The sequence below is a fragment of the Ranitomeya variabilis genome, chromosome 2 (genome assembly GCF_051348905.1).
Source record: "Ranitomeya variabilis isolate aRanVar5 chromosome 2, aRanVar5.hap1, whole genome shotgun sequence".
NCBI lineage: Eukaryota > Metazoa > Chordata > Amphibia > Anura > Dendrobatidae > Ranitomeya > Ranitomeya variabilis.
Window position 1 is genome coordinate 498,365,201 of NC_135233.1, and position 20,441 is coordinate 498,385,641.

General features: G+C 42.6%; 1 long non-coding RNA gene across 2 annotated transcripts in view; it reads left to right on the plus strand.

Annotated features, from left to right (window-relative positions):
* LOC143809668 (uncharacterized) overlaps window positions 1-20,441 on the plus strand; it is a 181,421-nt gene that overhangs the window by 68,999 nt on the left and 91,981 nt on the right. For both annotated transcript variants that reach the window (XR_013222377.1, XR_013222375.1), the window contains exon 2: window positions 5,422-5,496. This is a non-coding gene — a long non-coding RNA (uncharacterized LOC143809668). The remainder of the gene's footprint in view (window positions 1-5,421; window positions 5,497-20,441) is intronic.

Here is a 20,441-nt window from a genome sequence, read left to right on the forward strand (position 1 = left end):
GGGTTTAAAGTGCTCACCACACATCTAGATAAGTTCCTTAAGGGGTCTAGTTTCCAAAATGGTGTCATATGTGGGGGGTCTCTACTGTTTAGGCACATCAGCGGCTCTCCAAACGTGACATGGCGTCCGATCTCAATTCCAGCCAATTCTACATTGAAAAAGTAAAACGACACTCCTTCTCTTCCAAGCTCTGCGGTGCGCCCAAACAGTGGTTTACCCCCATATATGGGGTATCGACGTACTCAGGAGAAATTGCAAAACAACTTTTGTGGTCTAATTTCTCCTGTTACCCTTGTGAAAATAAAAATTTGGGGGCAAAAAGATCATTTTTGTAGAAAAAATGAGATTTTTTATTTTCACGGCTCTACGTTATAAACTTCTGTGAAGCACTTGGGGGTTCAAAGTGCTCACCACACATCTAGATAAGTTCCTTGGGGGGTCTAGTTTCCAAAATGGTATCACTTGTGGGGGGTTTCCACTGTTTAGGCACATCAGGGACTCTCCAAACGCGACATGGCATCCGATCTCAATTCCAGCCAATTCTGCATTGAAAAAGTCAAACGGTGCTCCTTCACGTCCAAGCTCTGCGGTGCGCCCAAACAGTGGTTTACCCCCATATATGGGGTATCGACGTACTCAGGAGAAATTGCACAACAACTTTTGTGGTCTAATTTCTCCCGTTACCCTTGTGAAAATAAAAATTTGGGGGCAAAAAGATCATTTTTGTAGAAAAAATGAGATTTTTTATTTTCACGGCTCTACGTTATAAACTTCTGTGAAGCACTTGGGGGTTCAAAGTGCTCACCACACATCTAGATAAGTTCCTTGGGGGGTCTAGTTTCCAAAATGGTATCACTTGTGGGGGGTTTCCACTGTTTAGGCACATCAGGGACTCTCCAAACGCGACATGGCATCCGATCTCAATTCCAGCCAATTCTGCATTGAAAAAGTCAAACGGTGCTCCTTCACTTCCAAGCTCTGCGGTGCGCCCAAACAGTGGTTTACCTCCACATATGGGGTATCGACGTACTCAGGAGAAATTGCACAACAACTTTTGTGGTCTAATTTCTCCTGTTACCCTTGTGAAAATAAGAATTTGTGGGCGAAAAAATCATTTTTGTGAAAACAAATGCGATTTTTTATTTTCACGGCTCTACGTTATAAACTTCTGTGAAGCACCTGGGGGTTCAAAGTGCTCACCACACATCTAGATAAGTTCCTTGGGGGGTCTAGTTTCCAAAATGGTGTCACTTGTGGGGGGTTTCCACTGTTTAGGCACATTAGGGGCTCTCCAAACGCGACATGGCGTCCGATCTCAATTCCAGCCAATTCTGCATTGAAACAGTCAAACGGTGCTCCTTCACTTCCAAGCTCTGCGGTGCGCCCAAACAGTGGTTTACCTCCACATATGGGGTATCGGCGTACTCAGGAAAAATTGCACAACAAAATTTGTGGTTAAATTTCTGTTTTTACACTTGTGAAAATTAAAAAAAATGGTTCTGAAGTAAAATGTTTGCAAAAAAAAGTAAAATGTTAATTTTTTTCTTCCACATTGTTTTAGTTCCTGTGAAGTACGTAAAGGGTTAATAAACTTCTTGAATGTGGTTTTGAGCAGCTTGAGGGGTGCAGTTTTTAGAATGGTGTCACACTTGGTTATTTTCTATCATATAGACCCCTCAAAATCACTTCAAAGGTGATGTGGTCCCTAAAAAAAACATGGTGTTGTAAAAATGAGAAATTGCTGGTCAACTTTTAACCCTTATAACTCCCTAACAAAAAAAAAAATTGTTTCCAAAATTGTGCTGATGTAAAGTAGACATGTGAGAAATGTTATTTATTAACTATTTTTTGTGACATATCTCTCTGATTTAAGGGCATAAAAATACAAAGTTTGAAAATTGCAAAATTTTAAAAATTTTCGCCATATTTCCATTTTTTTCATAAATAATCGCAAGTAATATCGAAGAAATGTTACCACTAACTTGAAGTACAACATGTCACGAAAAAACAATCTCAGAATCAGCGGGATCCGATAAAGCGTTCCAGAGTTATAACCTCATAAAGTGACACTGGTCAGAATTGTAAAAATTGGCTCGGTCATTAAGTACCAAATTGGCTCTGTCACTAAGGGGTTAATAACAGCCTTTTTATTATTTACAAATTGCAAACAAGGAGGGCAATAGTAAACCCCTCATTGCTAATTTTGCTGCTAAACCATAAGCCAGAGTTTGGGTGAGACAGAAAGCGTGCTGTATTGTAAGAAACCTTTTTTTAAGCCAAAAGAAACATTTCCATGACCTTGACATGAAAACACATTTGTCTCCCCCATAAAGTATGTATGTTCTACAAAAGCAATGTTTACTTTTATTTTTAGGTCCCTCTCATTTGAGAATGAAGGGGATATTAGGATAAGACATATTTAACCATGTCCAATAATTTTTTAATACTGTGCTTTGTGCTATTAACTCTTACAGCAACAGTAGAGTAGGACTAGTTCACATAAATGTACTCATTGCTTTTCATGGCTCCAAACAACATCTTGGATTATACAGAACTGTGTTTGATGATGCAGAAAAAAGCTAAATCAGCCAAACTACCTTGATAAATGACATCTACTGCAGAATCCTCTAAGGATACTTAATGCCTCTGGTCCGGTTGCTAAGTGATTGTGTAAATGAACAGTCACAGTACATGAATGGGGTAGAGTGAAAGAATGATTTATACTGCTGGCATGTAATGTTGCCACAGCAATGTCTCACTTACTGGAATGTCTTCTTTATCACATCCTTGTCTTTTTTAATCATTGTTTGGAGTAAGAACGCGGAATGCACCATAAACTACATTGAAGAGTACGGAATGTTGACAATGATGGAAAAATGCAAAGATGGTAAATGCAAAAGTGATCCAGCACAATGGAGAATTGACAGCTGTACCGACTGATTGAGTTTCTTGCTTGTATTTTGCACCTGATCTTTTATTAAATTATTAAATGTTCATCTAGTATGCAAGGTGCAGTTTCAGATGTAATTGTAAAATATTTATGAGCAGCGTTTAGGGAACGGCTTATCCTTAGCCTGTGTATTACAAGAGGGAGAACATTAAATACTGTACTAATTAAATCGACGTGTATGGATATTTACTGCATTGCTTTTTACATAGCTTTGCTGTGGTCCTGATATCTCTACATGTGTACACAGAAGTGGGAAAAACATCTGGTAACATAAAAAATAGATACATGTAGATTCTGCAGGTACATAAATATGCACGTCGTGAATGTGTTAACCAATTAGTAAGTTGTCCCTGTGCATTTCAATACAAACCCTGCTTATACATATTCAATGGGGGCTGTAATGGCTGCCGAGCATGGACTCAGACATTTGCATCTCTCAAATTGCATTTGCAATTTAGGAATAATATTCTTCTTTTGTTATTTAGTTAAAATGCTTTTTCCTATGTTGAAGGTAATCTGTCACCAGGTTTCTGCTATGTAATCTAAGAGCAGCATGATATAGGGTCTAAAACCCTGACTGCAGCGATGTCTCACTTGCTGGTCTGCATGTTGTCATTTTGATACAATCATTCTTTTTCCTACTGCAGATCTAGCAGTGTTTAGAATGCTGAGCCCTGTATATCCCCACCCACACCACTAATTATCATCTTTCTGTAAAATGTACGTTAACAGAAAGCTGACAATCAGCGGTGAGGGCGGGGTTATACAGAGCAGTTGACTAGGAGGCATGAGACGTCTAGTCCTGTGGTGTTAATCTCCTGCTGATAAAACATTGATTTTAATAAACAGAAATATACAGCCTAATGTGACACATCATTCGAATCAGTTTCTCAGCCCAATACATTATATTGCTCTCAGATTACATAGCAAAAACCTACTGACATATTCATTTTAAAGCCAATGCCATCAAAATCTCTGTCCTCTGTGCCAATCTTTCCCTCCTTTTGACTACTGTGTTTCCCCGAAAATTAGACCTACTCCAAAAATAAGCCCAAGCATGATTTTACAGGATGTTTTGAGTATGCTTGAAATATAAGCCCTACTTCAAACATAATCCCTAGATACAGCCAGGGCCAGTGTTAGTGAGGGGGAAACTAGGCAATTGCCCAGGACATCAACTCTCTTAAGGGCCCCCCAGCCTTTCTATTCTGAGGTTAAGACTGCTTAACGACCTTTGTTGACATTCCAGTCATGTGACCATGATGTCACCAAATGTCCTTTAACTACAGGAGGAATTTTCACTGATATGTACCATATGTGCATATGTGCAGGGTGTGTGTATATACATGTGTATTTATGTGCAGTGTGTGCATATACATGTGTATTTGCAGTATGTGTATATACGTATATGTGTATGAATATACAATGTGTGTATATACAGTACATATCTAGGTGCAGTGTATGCATATAAACGTGTATATATATATAAATATATATACACGTTTATGTCCAGTGTGTGTATATACTTGTGTATGGGTATAGTATGTGTGTATAGATGCAGTTTATGTGTTTGTGTAGTATGTGAAAATACAGGTGTATGTGCAGTGTGTGTATGCTCAAGAATAATAATTGATTGCTGTTTATGAAAAAAAGATATCGCCTAACCCCTAATTTATTTAAGACCCTGGCTTACTTTTGAGGAAACACAGTACTATTTCCTTTCATGTGACATCTAGTATGACAGTACTTTTGATTGGGAAAGGTTGTACACAGTTTGCAATCATGTAAACAAACACCGGTGTTGAGTACTGAATCTGCGAGATTGGAGTAGTATGGGATTTCATGATAAGTCTATTTTTATTATTATATGAGATTTCCTTGTGGCCGATTTTTTCTTGATCTTCAACAATGCCTTTAAGTACATGATATGTTAATTATGAGCATATATAGATATATTCAATGTGTTTAGCTATATTTGTCTATTTAGCATAGAAGACACAATGAATAACACTTAGACCCTAGACAGTATGTCACGTATCCCAAAGAATTCACTGAATTGCAATAAGTGAAGCTGTGGTGGAAATATTAGTGTGACACAAAACAGTAACAAAATAGTTTCATATACTATTGTAAGATGGCTGCCATACACAGCGTTGAAGGGAGATATGTTTCATGGAGGTGGCTGTCCTCAGTGATGTAAGCCCGGAAGCAAGCTCCAGCCCAGTATAGTGCTGAAAGTGTTAATAGGGTGTGGCAAGGGTCGGTTTTACAAGCAGTCAGAAATATGGGTTGGACATGGTATATTGGATATAAGGAATTCTGACCGTATCATTATTATATAGTGAGTGGAGGTAAGACGACCTCCTGTGTGATATCTCGAAACTAAGACTATCACTAAAGTGCTATTATTTGATCTGTTTACTTTGTTTTGCCTTCACCAAAAGGCTGTTTATTTCTTTTGTGTGTGGCAGAGTTTATGGAGTCTTAGTAAACCAGCCTGGACATTTTCCTGAAAACACTTCCTTTTCCTACCTCAACGCAACCGAGTGAGTAGTAACTTTACACTATAAATTAGAGCTTTGCTGCCAGAATTTGTATTCCTTTTCAGCCAAGGTGTAAAGAACAAATAAGAACACAGTATACCTTTTAAAAGGAATCTGTCATCAGAAGGTGATCTATTGTTTAAATTAGGTCTTGGCATTACTTGCATTTAAAAAAAAAACTGTTGCCAGACTCACAGATGATTGAAACAAATACAAGCATTTATTTGAAATAGAATATAATATTATTTCATGCTGAGTATCAGGACAGAAAGTGATAGGTTATGTTTTGACCCATCCCGGGTCTTTCCCAAACATCGCTAAAGGTAAAGTGAAAAATATATACTAAAATACTGTGCTGTGCAGATACACATGAAATGTATGAACATATAGCTGTAAGCAAAAACAAAACAAAAAAAACAACAACCAACAGCAAGGATGAAGTATGAAATAATAATCATTAGGGCAATATGAGTAATTAAAATACTAGGGATGGAGCCAATTGCATCAAAATATATATACAAGGCATGCAGAAGAAGCCCTATCAAGCGGGATACTTATGCTTGGGGTGGTAATAAACATAGGAAACGGGGATACAATAATAAATACAAGTTAAGAGTATGAAACGTGGAGGGGAAATTAGAAACAAAAGTAATAGGAAAAAGTGGGAATGGGCGGTGTGGACAATAGTATTCACGGAATATATGCATCAAAGAAAAAGTGAATTTCAGTCTGTCAGAGCCATAAGGCTAAGTTCACATTGCGTTAAGTACATTCCGTTAAACGTATCCGTTAAACACATTTACAGAAAAGAGACAAATTTGTTGTAAATTTGGCTTCACGTTAACGCTTGCGTTAACGCACGTGACTGCGTTTATGTCATTCTGATGTCCGTTCGTGAAGTATCCGTTTGTCTGCGTTTGGCACTGTCAATAAAGTTTTTTTTTTTTTTTTCCCTTTTGTCAGCGTCGGGTGTGAGTGCAGACTCATTCTCCATTTTGAAAGCACTGAGTGAACTTCTGCTAGCAAGATGTTTGTGTCTGAGCTTGTTAGATTTCGCTTGATGCAGTTGCGACTTCGGCAGAGAAGGCGTATTTCTCAAAGGAGATATTGGATCCATGAAGTCAATTTCTTACGGAATATATATGGTGCCTTTCACACCCTGTATGTTCAGCTTCGGGATCATCCCTCCAAATTCCAATGTTATCTACGGATGTCCATTGAGACCTTTGATGTTTTGCTCACGCATGTGAAGGATGAGATACATCATCAGCGCAGCACTTTCCGTGAAAGCATTTGTGCGGAGCAACGTTGTGACTCTAAGGTAATTATAATTTATTTGAACATTCTGCTATAGACAAAGACAACATGTATTTTATTGTGGGGCATACTTAGGTACATTTAGGCAATTGTATTATTCCATTTTAACTAGCCTTTTTGTTAGTTGTCCTTTAAAATCCTAACAATATATATTTTTTTTTTCTTTGTGATTTCCGACAGATATTTGGCTACCGGAGAATCTTTTGCGTCACTGCATTTTCAATTTAGAATTGGGAAGTCAACCATTTGCCAACTGGTTTGGGAAACTTGTGATGCGATTTGGAACAAATTGCAACCACTTGTGCTACCAACCCCAACAACAGAAATGTGGCTAGCGATTTCCCAACATTTCGAGGATGTGGCTAATTTCCCCAATTGCATTGGTGCCTTGGACGGCAAGCACATTCGGATTCAGAAACCAGCGCATAGTGGATCGCTGTACTATAACTATAAAAAATACTTTTCCATTGTATTGATGGCGATTGTGGATGCCAGAAACCGTTTTGTTGCTGTGGATATTGGTGCGTATGGCCGAACAAACGATTCCAGAGTCTTCAGAGACTCCAACATGGGGAGATGTTTGTACAGCAACAACTTTAACATACCCTCACCACGACCTCTTCCGGGCACCGAAGGCCCAAGTTTGCCCTATGTTTTAGTTGGGGATGAGGCTTTCCAACTTGGACAAAATCTTCTAAAGCCGTACTCAAGCCGTACTCTAAACTCCACAAGACGCATTTTTAATTATCACTTGAGCCAGGCAAGACGTTATGTGGAGTGTGCCTTTGGTATTTTGACCTTAAAATGGCGAATCTTACTTACTTGCATGCAACTGCAACCAGAAAATGTGGACCGTGTTGTGAAGGCATGCAATTGTCTGCACAATTTTGTTTCTAGACATGAACCCCAGGTGGCTGACCCCGATGACTGTGAGTCGAACCTCATCAGCATAGATTCGACAGCTGTTCGGTCTACAGTACAAATTATGAGGATTCGGGATGATTTTGCCAATTACTTCACACATGAAGTGTTATGACCCCAATGGCAGAGGGTCTCAAAAGAACATACCAAGTCTGCAAACATAAAAAAACAGCTCATAGGGCAGTGGTAACTGGGCTAACCGTATATCTAATCCTAGCACCACAAATAGCAGCAGCCGGGGAACGTGCCTACGTTGGTTCTAGACGTCTCGCGCCAGCCGGAGAACTAACTAACCCTAGAAGGGAAAAGATAGACCTTTCTTGCCTCCAGAGAAAAGACCCCAAAAGTTGGATACAAGCCCCCCACAAATAATAACGGTGAGGTAAGGAGAAAAGACAAACGTAGAATGAACTAGAGAGGCCCACTGACTAATAGCAGAATATAGTAAGATGACTTATACGGTCAGCAAAAACCCTATCAAAATTTCCACGCTGGATATTCAAGAACCCCCGAACCGTCTAACGGCCCGGGGGGAGAATACCAGCCCCCTAGAGCTTCCAGCAAAATCAGGAATCACATTTAGTACAAGCTGGACAGAAAATAAGAGCAATACAGATAACCAAAAAACAAGGAAGCAGGACTTAGCTTAATTTTGCAAGAACCAAGACCAGCAGACAGGAGCAAACAGAAAGGATCTGATTACAACAATGCCAGGCACTGGACTGAGGATCCAGGAAGTTTATATAGCAACACCCCTGGACTAACGACCCAGGTGGGTGCCAAACTGAGGAAAGACAATCCCAGAGTCATATCACTAGTGACCACAAGAGGGAGCCAAAAAAGTCTAATTCACAACAGTACCCCCCCTTTAAGGAGGGGTCACCGAACCCTCACCAGGACCACCAGGGCGATCAGGATGAGCAGCGTGAAAGGCACACACTAAATCGGCCGCATGCACATCAGAGGCAACCACCCAGGAATTTTCCTCCTGGCCATAGCCCTTCCACTTGAACAGATACTGAAGCCTCCGTCTGGAGAGACAAGAATCCAAGATCTTCTCCACCACGTACTCCAACTCGCCCTCAACCAACACCGGAGCAGGAGGCTCAACAGAAGGAACCACAGGCACAACGTACCGCCGCAACAAAGACCTATGGAACACATTGTGAATGGCAAACGACACCGGAAGATCCAAGCGAAAGGACACAGGATTAAGGATTTCCAATATCTTGTAAGGACCGATGAAGCGAGGCTTAAATTTAGGAGAGGAGACCTTCATAGGAACAAATCGAGAAGACAGCCATACCAAATCCCCAACACGAAGTCGGGGACCCACACCGCAGCGGCGGTTGGCAAAACGCTGAGCCTTCTCCTGTGACAACTTTAAGTTGTCCACCACATGATTCCAGATCTGCTGCAACCTATCCACCACGGAATCTACCCCAGGACAGTCAGAAGGCTCCACATGTCCCGAGGAAAAACGAGGATGGAAACCAGAGTTGCAAAAAAAAAGCGAAACCAAAGTAGCGGAACTAGCCCGATTATTAAGGGCAAACTCAGCCAACGGCAAGAAGGTCACCCAATCATCCTGATCTGCAGAAACAAAACACCTCAAATAAGCCTCCAGAATCTGATTAGTTCGCTCCGTTTGTCCATTAGTCTGAGGATGAAAGGCAGACGAAAACGACAAATCAATGCCCATCCTAGCACAAAAGGATCGCCAGAACCTGGAAACAAACTGGGATCCTCTGTCAGACACAATATTCTCAGGAATGCCGTGTAAACGAACCACATTCTGAAAGAGCAAAGGAACCAGATCGAAAGAGGAAGGCAGCTTAGGCAAAGATACCAAATGGACCATCTTGGAAAAGCGATCACATACCACCCAGATGACAGACATGCCCTGAGACACCGGAAGATCTGAAATGAAATCCATGGAAATGTGTGTCCAAGGCCTCTTCGGGACAGGCAAGGGCAAGAGCAACCCGCTGGCACGAGAACAGCAAGGCTTAGCTCTAGCACAAGTCCCACAGGACTGCACAAATGACCGCACATCCCGTGACAAGGAAGGCCACCAAAAGGACCTAGCCACCAGATCTCTGGTGCCAAAAATTCCCGGATGCCCTGCCAACACCGAGGAATGAACCTCGGAAATGACTCTGCTGGTCCACTTATCAGGAACAAACAGTCTGTCAGGTGGACAAGAGTCAGGTCTACCAGCCTGAAATCTCTGCAACACACGTCGCAAATCCGGAGAAATGGCTGACAAGATAACTCCCTCTTTAAGAATACCAACTGGTTCTACAACTCCAGGAGAGTCAGGCACAAAGCTCCTTGAAAGAGCATCAGCCTTCACATTCTTTGAACCTGGTAAATACGAGACCACAAAGTCAAAACGGGAGAAAAACAATGACCAGCGGGCCTGTCTAGGATTCAGGCGTTTAGCAGACTCGAGATACATCAGATTTTTGTGATCAGTCAAGACCACCACACGATGCTTAGCACCCTCGAGCCAATGACGCCACTCCTCAAATGCCCACTTCATGGCCAACAACTCCCAATTGCCAACATCATAATTCCGCTCAGCAGGCGAAAACTTCCTAGAGAAAAAGGCACATGGTCTCATTACAGAGCAACCAGGGCCTCTCTGCGACAAAACGGCCCCTGCCCCAATCTCAGAAGCATCCACTTCAACCTGAAAGGGCAGTGAGACATCAGGCTGGCACAAAACAGGCGCCGAAGTAAACCGGCGCTTCAACTCTTGGAAAGCTTCCATGGCTGCAGGAGCCCAGTTAGCAACATCAGAACCTTTCTTGGTCATATCCGTCAAAGGTTTAACAACGCTAGAAAAATTAGCGATAAAACGACGGTAGAAGTTAGCAAAACCCAAGAACTTCTGAAGACTTTTAACTGACGTGGGCTGAGTCCAATCATGAATAGCTCGGACCTTGACTGGGTCCATCTCCACCGCAGAAGGGGAAAAAATAAAACCCAAAAATGGAACCTTCTGTACTCCAAAGAGACACTTTGAGCCCTTAACAAACAAAGCATGCTCACGCAAAACCTGAAACACCATCCTGACCTGCTCTACATGCGAGTCCCAATCATCAGAAAAAAACAGAATATCATCCAGATAAACAATCATAAATTTATCCAGATACTTCCGGAAAATATCATGCATAAAGGACTGAAACATTGAAGGAGCATTAGAGAGCCCAAAAGGCATCACCAAGTACTCAAAATGACCTTCGGGCGTATTAAATGCAGTTTTCCATTCATCTCCTTGCTTAATGCGCACAAGGTTGTACGCACCACGAAGATCTATCTTGGTGAACCACTTGGCACCTTTAATCCGGGCAAACAAGTCCGACAACAGAGGCAAAGGATACTGAAATTTAACAGTGATTTTATTCAGAAGCCGATAGTCAATACAAGGTCTCAAAGATCCGTCCTTCTTGGCCACAAAAAAGAATCCCGCACCAAGAAGGGAAGAGGATGGACGGATATGCCCCTTCTCCAGAGACTCCTTGATATACGAACGCATTGCGGTATGCTCAGGTACAGACAGATTAAATAGTCTTCCCTTAGGAAATTTACTACCTGGAATCAAATCTATGGCGCAGTCACAGTCCCTATGAGGAGGCAGAGCACTGGACCTGGACTCGCTGAATACATCCTGATAATCAGACAAATACTCAGGAACTTCCGAAGGAGTAGAGAAAGCAATAGACACCGGCGGGGAATCACCATGAATTCCCTGACAGCCCCAACTTGACACAGACATTGCCTTCCAATCCAAGACTGGATTATGGGTCTTTAACCATGGCAGACCCAAAACGACCAAATCATGCATTTTATGCAGAACAAGAAAACGAATCACCTCCCGATGTTCAGGAGTCATGCACATGGTTACCTGTGTCCAAAACTGTGGTTTATTTTCCGCCAATGGCGTAGCATCAATACCTCTAAGAGGGATAGGATTTACCAAAGGCTCAAGAACAAAACCACAGCGCTTGGCAAATGACAGATCCATAAGACTCAGGGCAGCACCTGAATCCACAAACGCCATAACAGGGTAGGAAGACAATGAGCAAATTAAAGTCACAGACAAAATAAATTTAGGTTGCAAATTACCAATGGCGACAGGGCTAACAACCCTTGTAAGGCGTTTAGAGCATGCTGATATAACATGTGTAGAATCACCACAGTAAAAACACAACCCATTCTGACGTCTATGATTTTTCCGTTCATTTCTAGTCTGAATTCTATCACATTGCATTAAATCAGGTGTTTGTTCAGACAACACCACCAGAGGATTAGCAGTTTTGCGCTCCCGCAAACGCCGGTCAATTTGAATAGCCAGCGCCATGGAATCATTCAGACTTGTAGGAATGGAGAAACCCACCATCACATTCTTAATGGCTTCAGAAAGGCCATTTCTGAAATTTGTGGCCAGAGCGCACTCATTCCACTGAGTAAGCACGGACCATTTCCGAAATTTTTGGCAATACACTTCAGCTTCATCCTGGCCCTGAGAAATAGCCAGCAAGGCTTTTTCTGCCTGAATTTCAAGATTGGGTTCCTCGTAAAGCAATCCGAGCGCCAGAAAAAACGCATCAATATTTGCCAGTGCCGGATCTTCTGGCGCTAGCGAGAAGGCCCAATCCTGAGGGTCGCCCCGTAAGAAAGAGATAACAATTTTAACTTGCTGAGCTGAGTCTCCAGATGAACGGGGTCTCAGAGATAGAAACAATTTACAATTATTCCTGAAATTCCTAAACTTGAATCGGTCTCCAGAGAACAGTTCAGGAATAGGTATTTTAGGTTCAGACAATGGACTACTGGTAACAAAATCTTGTATGCCCTGCACACGAGCAGCAAGCTGATCCACACTTGTAATCAAGGTCTGGACATTCATTTCTGCAGCAAGCACAAGCCACTCAGAGGTAAAGGGGAGGAACAAAGAGAGGAAAAAGAAAAAAAAAACTCAGAATTTCCTTTCTTATTATCCCACTTCTGCAATGCATTAAACATTCAACTTTGGCCTGGCATACTGTTATGACCCCAATGGCAGAGGGTCTCAAAAGAACATACCAAGTCTGCAAACATAAAAAACCAGCTCATAGGGCAGTGGTAACTGGGCTAACCGTATATCTAATCCTAGCACCACAAATAGCAGCAGCCGGGGAACGTGCCTACGTTGGTTCTAGACGTCTCGCGCCAGCCGGAGAACTAACTAACCCTAGAAGGGAAAAGATAGACCTTTCTTGCCTCCAGAGAAAAGACCCCAAAAGTTGGATACAAGCCCCCCACAAATAATAACGGTGAGGTAAGGAGAAAAGACAAATGTAAGAATGAACTAGATATTTAGCAAAGAGAGGCCCACTGACTAATAGCAGAATATAGTAAGATGACTTATACGGTCAGCAAAAACCCTATCAAAATGTCCACGCTGGATATTCAAGAACCCCCGAACCGTCTAACGGCCCAGGGGGAGAATACCAGCCCCCTATAGCTTCCAGCAAAATCAGGAATCACATTTAGTACAAGCTGGACAGAAAATAAGAGCAATACAGATAACCAAAAAACAAGGAAGCAGGACTTAGCTTAATTTTGCAAGAACCAAGACCAGCAGACAGGAGCAAACAGAAAGGATCTGATTACAACGATGCCAGGCACTGGACTGAGGATCCAGGAAGTTTATATAGCAACACCCCTGGACTAACGACCCAGGTGGGTGCCAAACTGAGGAAAAACAATCCCAGAGTCATATCACTAGTGACCACAAGAGGGAGCCAAAAAAGTCTAATTCACAACAATGAAGGCCTTGTTCCATGGCAAGACATCCACGTCTGAAAATGTGGAAACCAGATGTCATAGCCTGATTATTGGTGAAATGTGTGGGACAGTTTTTGTTTTTTTGATTTCCCAGAATGTTATTTATCTAGTGTAAAAAGTAAAAGTCATATTGTCATGTAGTGTGAATAGTTAAAGCCATACAACGATATTCATTTTTTGAACAGTTTACTAAATGGAACTTTTTTCTGCTGTGTAGATCCACGTTTTTAAGATATGATATCCCATATAGCGATGAACATAACCATAAAAAAAAAATTAAAAAAAATGCTGGAATGAAATTAAATACACAAAATGTGATCGATGAAATTGAAACCGGTTGGTGACAGTACTTATAGACTGTGAAACTGTGCCGGCGTATTGTCTGCCCAACTGTACGATGGACTGCTACATTGCCTCTGTTGTTCCATGCTCAGTTCACCCCGGCCTCTGTATTGTGGGTTGTAGGCCTGCATGTCCATGCTTCTTGTTCTCGATGGAGCGGGTTCCTGGGGGCCCACAAATTCCTCAAGTAGGTCATTCAGCCTTTGCCTAAACAAAAAGTTTCTGTGTGCCGGGATATTTTGAGCTACAGGCACATAGGACAAAAACAGGAGCTTCCACTCATTGGCTGCATATACAGACTCACGGGATTGCAAGTCCGTTATTTCCTGCCTCAGGTCTCTGAGTTTACTACGACACATGTCCTCTACCCGTTGGAGTCCATCGACAATTATGTCATCTGCTTCATTTTTTGGGGATGATCGCTTTCGTCCACGCTGAGCTTGCAAACGGGCACTGACACCAGAAGCCACAGTACTTTTCTCCACAGATCGTGGCTCGCTCATGCCAGACTCATCTTCAGTGACCATCTGCTGGCTTGGTTCGATTGGCGATGCCTCCGGTTCCTCTGCCTCTCTAGGCGCAGCGGTACTGCATATTGTTCTGTAACCAAAAAAAAACAATTAATTATTTTATTTTAAACAACTTTGTCTTGCTCTCCTAAAATATTTTTACTTACGAGCGCTGTGACACAGTTTTTTTGCAGAATGAGCAATTGCACATAATGCACATATGGGGTGACCCGTTTGCCACCAGATCCACTGGGTGTGGTTTGGCTGTTGCGGAAGTCACGTACAAAGCGATCCCTAATCGATCTCCAACGGGTATGGACAGCATCGGCTTTAAAGAAACAAAAAAAATAAATAAATACATAATAGATAGATAGATAGATAGATAGATAGATAGATAGATAGATAGATAGTAGATAGTTGATAGATAAATAGTAGATAGATAGTGGATAGATAGATAGTTGTTAGATAGTTGATAGATAGATGTTTGATACATAGTGGATAGATAGATAGATTGTAGATAGATAGTGGATAAATAGATACTGGATAGTTTTTTTTTTTTTAAAGGGAACCTATCACCCCGTTTTTTAAAGATTAGATAAAAATAGTGTGAAATAGGGGCAGAGCTGGGCTTTACATTAGTGCCTTTTTCGTGCCTTTACACCCCCGTTAGGCTGCCGAAATACCTTTGTGAAGTGGCCGTTTTGTCCTGTCACTCAAGTTGGTCAGGTCGGATGGGCGTGGTCACAGCGCTGTTTCTCCCCCAGATCAGGCTCATCATTACGTTGGTGGCGTAGTGGTGTGCGCATGTCCAAAGAGAAGATCCACTGCCCAGGAGATTCAAAACAGCGCGGTCTACGCTATTCGCCGTTTACCGGTGGGCGCGGCCATCTTTCCTGTGGCCGCGCTTGCGCAGATGGAGCGCTCTGCTGCCCGGGGCTTCAGGAAAATGGCCGCGGGATTCCGCGCGTGCGCAGATGGAGATCGCGGCGGCCATTTTCCTGAAGCCCCGGGCAGCAGAGCGCTCCATCTGCGCACGCGCGGCCACAGGAAAGATGGCCGCGCCCACCGGTAAACGGTGAATAGCGTAGACCGCGCTGTTTTGAATCTCCTGGGCAGTGGATCTTCTCTTTGGACATGCGCACACCACTACGCCACCAACGTAATGATGAGCCTGATCTGGGGGAGAAACAGCGCTGTGACCACGCCCATCCGACCTGACCAACTTGAGTGACAGGACAAAACGGCCACTTCACAAAGGTATTTCGGCAGCCTAACGGGGGTGTAAAGGCACGAAAAAGGCACTAATGTAAAGCCCAGCTCTGCCCCTATTTCACACTATTTTTATCTAATCTTTAAAAAACGGGGTGATAGGTTCCCTTTAAGTTTTTCAGTTGCTTTTGTATTTGACTGTTTGCAATCGTAACATTTTGCCAGTTAAGTTCAACAATATTTACCAATTTTTTTCTTTGAGGATGCCGACTTCTCCATGTATCGTGGGTCAAAATGGCATATAATTTTATCCCACAACTTCCTGTTTTTGACTATGTCGTGGTGGGAGCTGTTGCTTTGGTCCCATATGGATGGATTGGCTTCCACTAAATTGATCAGCGTCTCGTTATGAATGTCCAAGGGCTCTTCGTCAACCACAATCCTTTTTTTTTTTGGTGGGAGGCTTGGACTATGTAAACACAAAACGTTATATTGAAAGGTTAAATGTCACTGGATGGATAGATAAACAGATAGATAGTTAGTTGATATATAGTTCATAGATATAGTAGATATATAGTGGATAGATAGATTGTACATAAATCATAGATAGCTTGATAGTAGATAGATAGTGGATAGATAGATTGTACATAAATCGTGGATAGCTAAATGATGTATACTGAGATATACATTGAATTGTACTTACATTGCCTCTGATCCCTTGCAATACACTCTCACAATGTGCTGTGCTGCAGGCGTCAGGAAACTGTGTAGTAGTGTCTGTCCTCCAAAATGGCTGAAATCATATTTTCTGTCACATGTCCACATGGACAACCCTCAAACGCAATTCAAACGTATGGATTTATTTGGGAATTTCACTGGATTTGCGTCTGGCTGCGTTGCAATTGCCTTCAATGGCATAATTTACGCCTCCGTTAGTCTTGCGTTAGCTTGACCGGACCCGAAAACACTGTAAGCCGCGTTCCAAGGTCCATCATAAAAAAACGCAATGTGACAAACGCATGCCAAAATTGGCATCACGATGCGTCAGACAATGCAAGTCTATGGGTGCGTTACAATGTCTGTTACATTGCGTTTTAACTACTTTAAAACATGTCCGTTAGATGGACTCACGTAGCGCAATGTGAACCTAGCCTAATATATAGAAGAAGTGTGCACCTACAGCTAGGGAGCATTAAGGCAAGGTGACATTCAGACAAATGTGAGAGAGTCTAACGTTGTACAACACCTGTGTCCAGACGGCCAAGTGGGAGAGCTGCATGTGCTCCCGCGTTGGTGTGGCATTGGCGGTGGATAGTAAAAAAAGACTGTTCAGAGCAAAATTTCCGGTTATAATGAGCAGATGTGACGAGTGATGTGATGAAGTGACGAGCAGATGTGAGTCAAAATCAGGCTTGGATGTTGGGGCAACACTGCTGAGAGGCAGGAAACAGCTCAGGTAATTTGTAATGTCAATGTGCAGAAGCATGAGGCATGACCCAGAGCAAAGATGGTTGTAATGTACAGCAGAGATGAGAAGATAGAAGAAGAAAAAGACTGAGAGAAGAAAAAATGAGGAAAATGGGAGGGGAGGTGAAAAAGAGGTGGGAGATGAAAACATGCAGGGAAGATAAGAAAAAGAAACAAGTAGAAAAAAATAGTAATCATGATGAAATAAAATAAAAAAGATGCAAAAATGGAAGTAGGAAGACAAAAAATTAAATGGAAAAAATGAAAACAATGGAAAAAAGAGATGAAAATAGAAAATATGAAATAAAATGTTAAAGAAAAAATAAATAAATAGAAATCAGAAAATAAAAAAAATAAAAAGTAAAAAATAAAAAATGGGATTGGGGAAGGGATGCAGGTGCACTTGTCAGTGTAGGATGTAAGTGTGTCATTGAATCTGGAAGGGTAAAAATATTGTTAGAAAAGAGGAAAATCACATGCACCAATATTAGGCTTTTTTTACACTTACCGTGTTTTTGAGGCCCGTTTTTGCAGCCCCAATAGATTTCTAAAAACAATGGAAGCTTGCCCAATGTGTTGATTTTGCGGTGCACTGTGAAGACCGTATTTGCGGCACGCTGCATTTTTAATAGGACACTCCCATGAACTTCATGTTTATCACTTTGAAGTTTATCACTCCATGCCTGCAGGCACATAAGGCTTCTTTCACACTAGCGTCGGGCTCGGCCCGTCGCCGTGCGTCGGGCCGAGGTCCCCGACGCTAGCGTTGTCCCCGCCGCACAACGGGGGCAGCGGATGCATTTTTCCAGCGCATCCGCTGCCCCATTGTGAGGTGCGGGGAAGTGCGGGGAGGTGGGGGCGGAGTTCCGGCCGCGCATGCGCGGTAGGAAAAAGCGGACCGTCGTGAGCAAAAAACGTTACATGTAGCGTTTTTTGCTCCCGACGGTCCGCCACTGCACGACGCATTCGTCGCACGACGGGTGCGACGTGTAGCAATCCGTCACAATGCGTCGCTTCATGTTAATCAATGGCGAAAAAACGCATCCTGCAAACACTTTTGCAGGATGCGTTTTTTCGGCAAAACGACGCATTGTGACGGAATGCAGTTAACGCTAGTGTGAAAGTAGCCTAAGATGGACCTGGAGAGAATCATTGTTCTCGTTCAGGTATGTAGGGGAGCTGAAAAGCCCCCCCCCCGCCCCCCCATTTAGTTTAGAGGAGTGTATGGGAGGCTCCATGTTATTATGGGTGATGTGGGTGAAGACCCCTCACCAGCTTCCGGTACTGTTGTTTTTTGCTGTGATGGGGGCCATACAGAGATGGGAGGGGGGTGTTAAAAGATAAAAAATAGGGGTGGCATTGAGTGCAAAATAGGGGTGGCATAGAGTGCAAAATCCCTGCATTTGAGATTCCAGGCGGGAGACTTATCATGAACATGATATGAAAGAGCGGGCCTTGGAGGATGTGGCGTAATCCCTCATCCCAAACCACTGGCAGCGTGCAGATTTTAAGGAGCAAGACTTGATATGTAAGTATGCAGCAAATGACAAGATATAATTGTTTTTTACCATTTAAAAAGTGGGAAATTGAGTTATGTTTTTTCTTCCACTACAGTGAAATCCATAAAGACCAAGTGGGGATCTGCAAGGGACCAATTGAAACGTGAGATAAAGGCCAAAGCCGAGAGAGAGAGAGAGATGTGGAGAGGCTGGTGGAAAAGAAAAGAAGCCCTACAGATTCACCAAACAGCTTCAATTTCTGATTCCTGTCCTTAGCATGAGCGAGTAAGTATATACAGGTCCTTCTCAAAAAATTAGCATATAGTGTTAAATTTCATTATTTACCATAATGTAATGATTACAATTAAACTTTCATATACACTCACCGGCCACATTATTAGGTACACCTGTCCAACTTCTTGTTAACACTTAATTTCTAATCAGCCAATCACATGGCGGCAACTCAGTGCATTTAGGCATGTAGACATGGTCAAGACAATCTCCTGCAGTTCAAACCGAGCATCAGTATGGGGAAGAAAGGTGATTTGAGTGCCTTTGAACGTGGCATGGTTGTTGGTGCCAGAAGGGCTGGTCTGAGTATTTCAGAAACTGCTGATCTACCGGGATTTTCACGCACAACCATCTCTAGGGTTTACAGAGAATGGTCCGAAAAAGAAAAAAAATCCAGTGAGCGGCAGTTCTGTGGGCGGAAATGCCTTGTTGATGCCAGAGGTCAGAGGAGAATGGGCAGACTGGTTCGAGCTGATAGAAAGGCAACAGTGACTCAGATCGCCACCCGTTACAACCAAGGTAGGCCTAAGAGCATCTCTGAACGCACAGTGCGTCGAACTTTGAGGCAGATGGGCTACAGCAGCAGAAGACCACACCGGGTACCACTCCTTTCAGCTAAGAACAGGAAACTGAGGCTACAATTTGTACAAGCTCATCGAAATTGGATAGTAGAAGATTGGAAAAACGTTGCTTGGTCTGATGAGTCTCGATTTCTGCTGCGACATTCAGATGGTAGGGTCAGAATTTGGCGTAAACAACATGAAAGCATGGATCCATCCTGCCTTGTATGGAGCATCTTTGGGATGTGCAGCCGACAAATCTGCGGCAACTGTGTGATGCCATCATGTCAATATGGACCAAAATCTCTGAGGAATGCTTCCAGCACCTTGTTGAATCTATGCCACGAAGAATTGAGGCAGTTCTGAAGGCAAAAGGGGGTCCAACCCATTACTAGCATGGTGTACCTAATAAAGTGGCCGGTGAGTGTATTATAGATTCATTATCCACCAACTGAAATTTGTCAGGTCTTTTATTGTTTTAATACTGATGATTTTGGCCTACAACTCCTGATAACCCAAAAAAACCTGTCTCAATAAATTAGCATATCAAGAAAAGGTTCTCTATACGACCTATTACCCTAATCTTCTGAATCAACTAATTAACTCTAAACACATGCAAAAGATACCTGAGGCTTTTAAAAACTCCCTGCCTGGTTCATTACTCAAAACCCCCATCATGGGTAAGACTAGCGACCTGACAGATGTCAAGAAGGCCATCATTGACACCCTCAAGCAAGAGGGTAAGACCCAGAAAGAAATTTCTCAACAAATAGGCTGTTCCCAGAGTGCTGTATCAAGGCACCTCAATGGTAAGTCTGTTGGAAGGAAACAATGTGGCAGAAAACGCTGTACAACGAGAAGAGGTGACCGGACCCTGAGGAAGATTGTGGAGAAGGACCGATTCCAGACCTTGGGGAACCTGAGGAAGCAGTGGACTGAGTCTGGTGTGGAAACATCCAGAGCCACCGTGCACAGGCGTGTGCAGGAAATGGGCT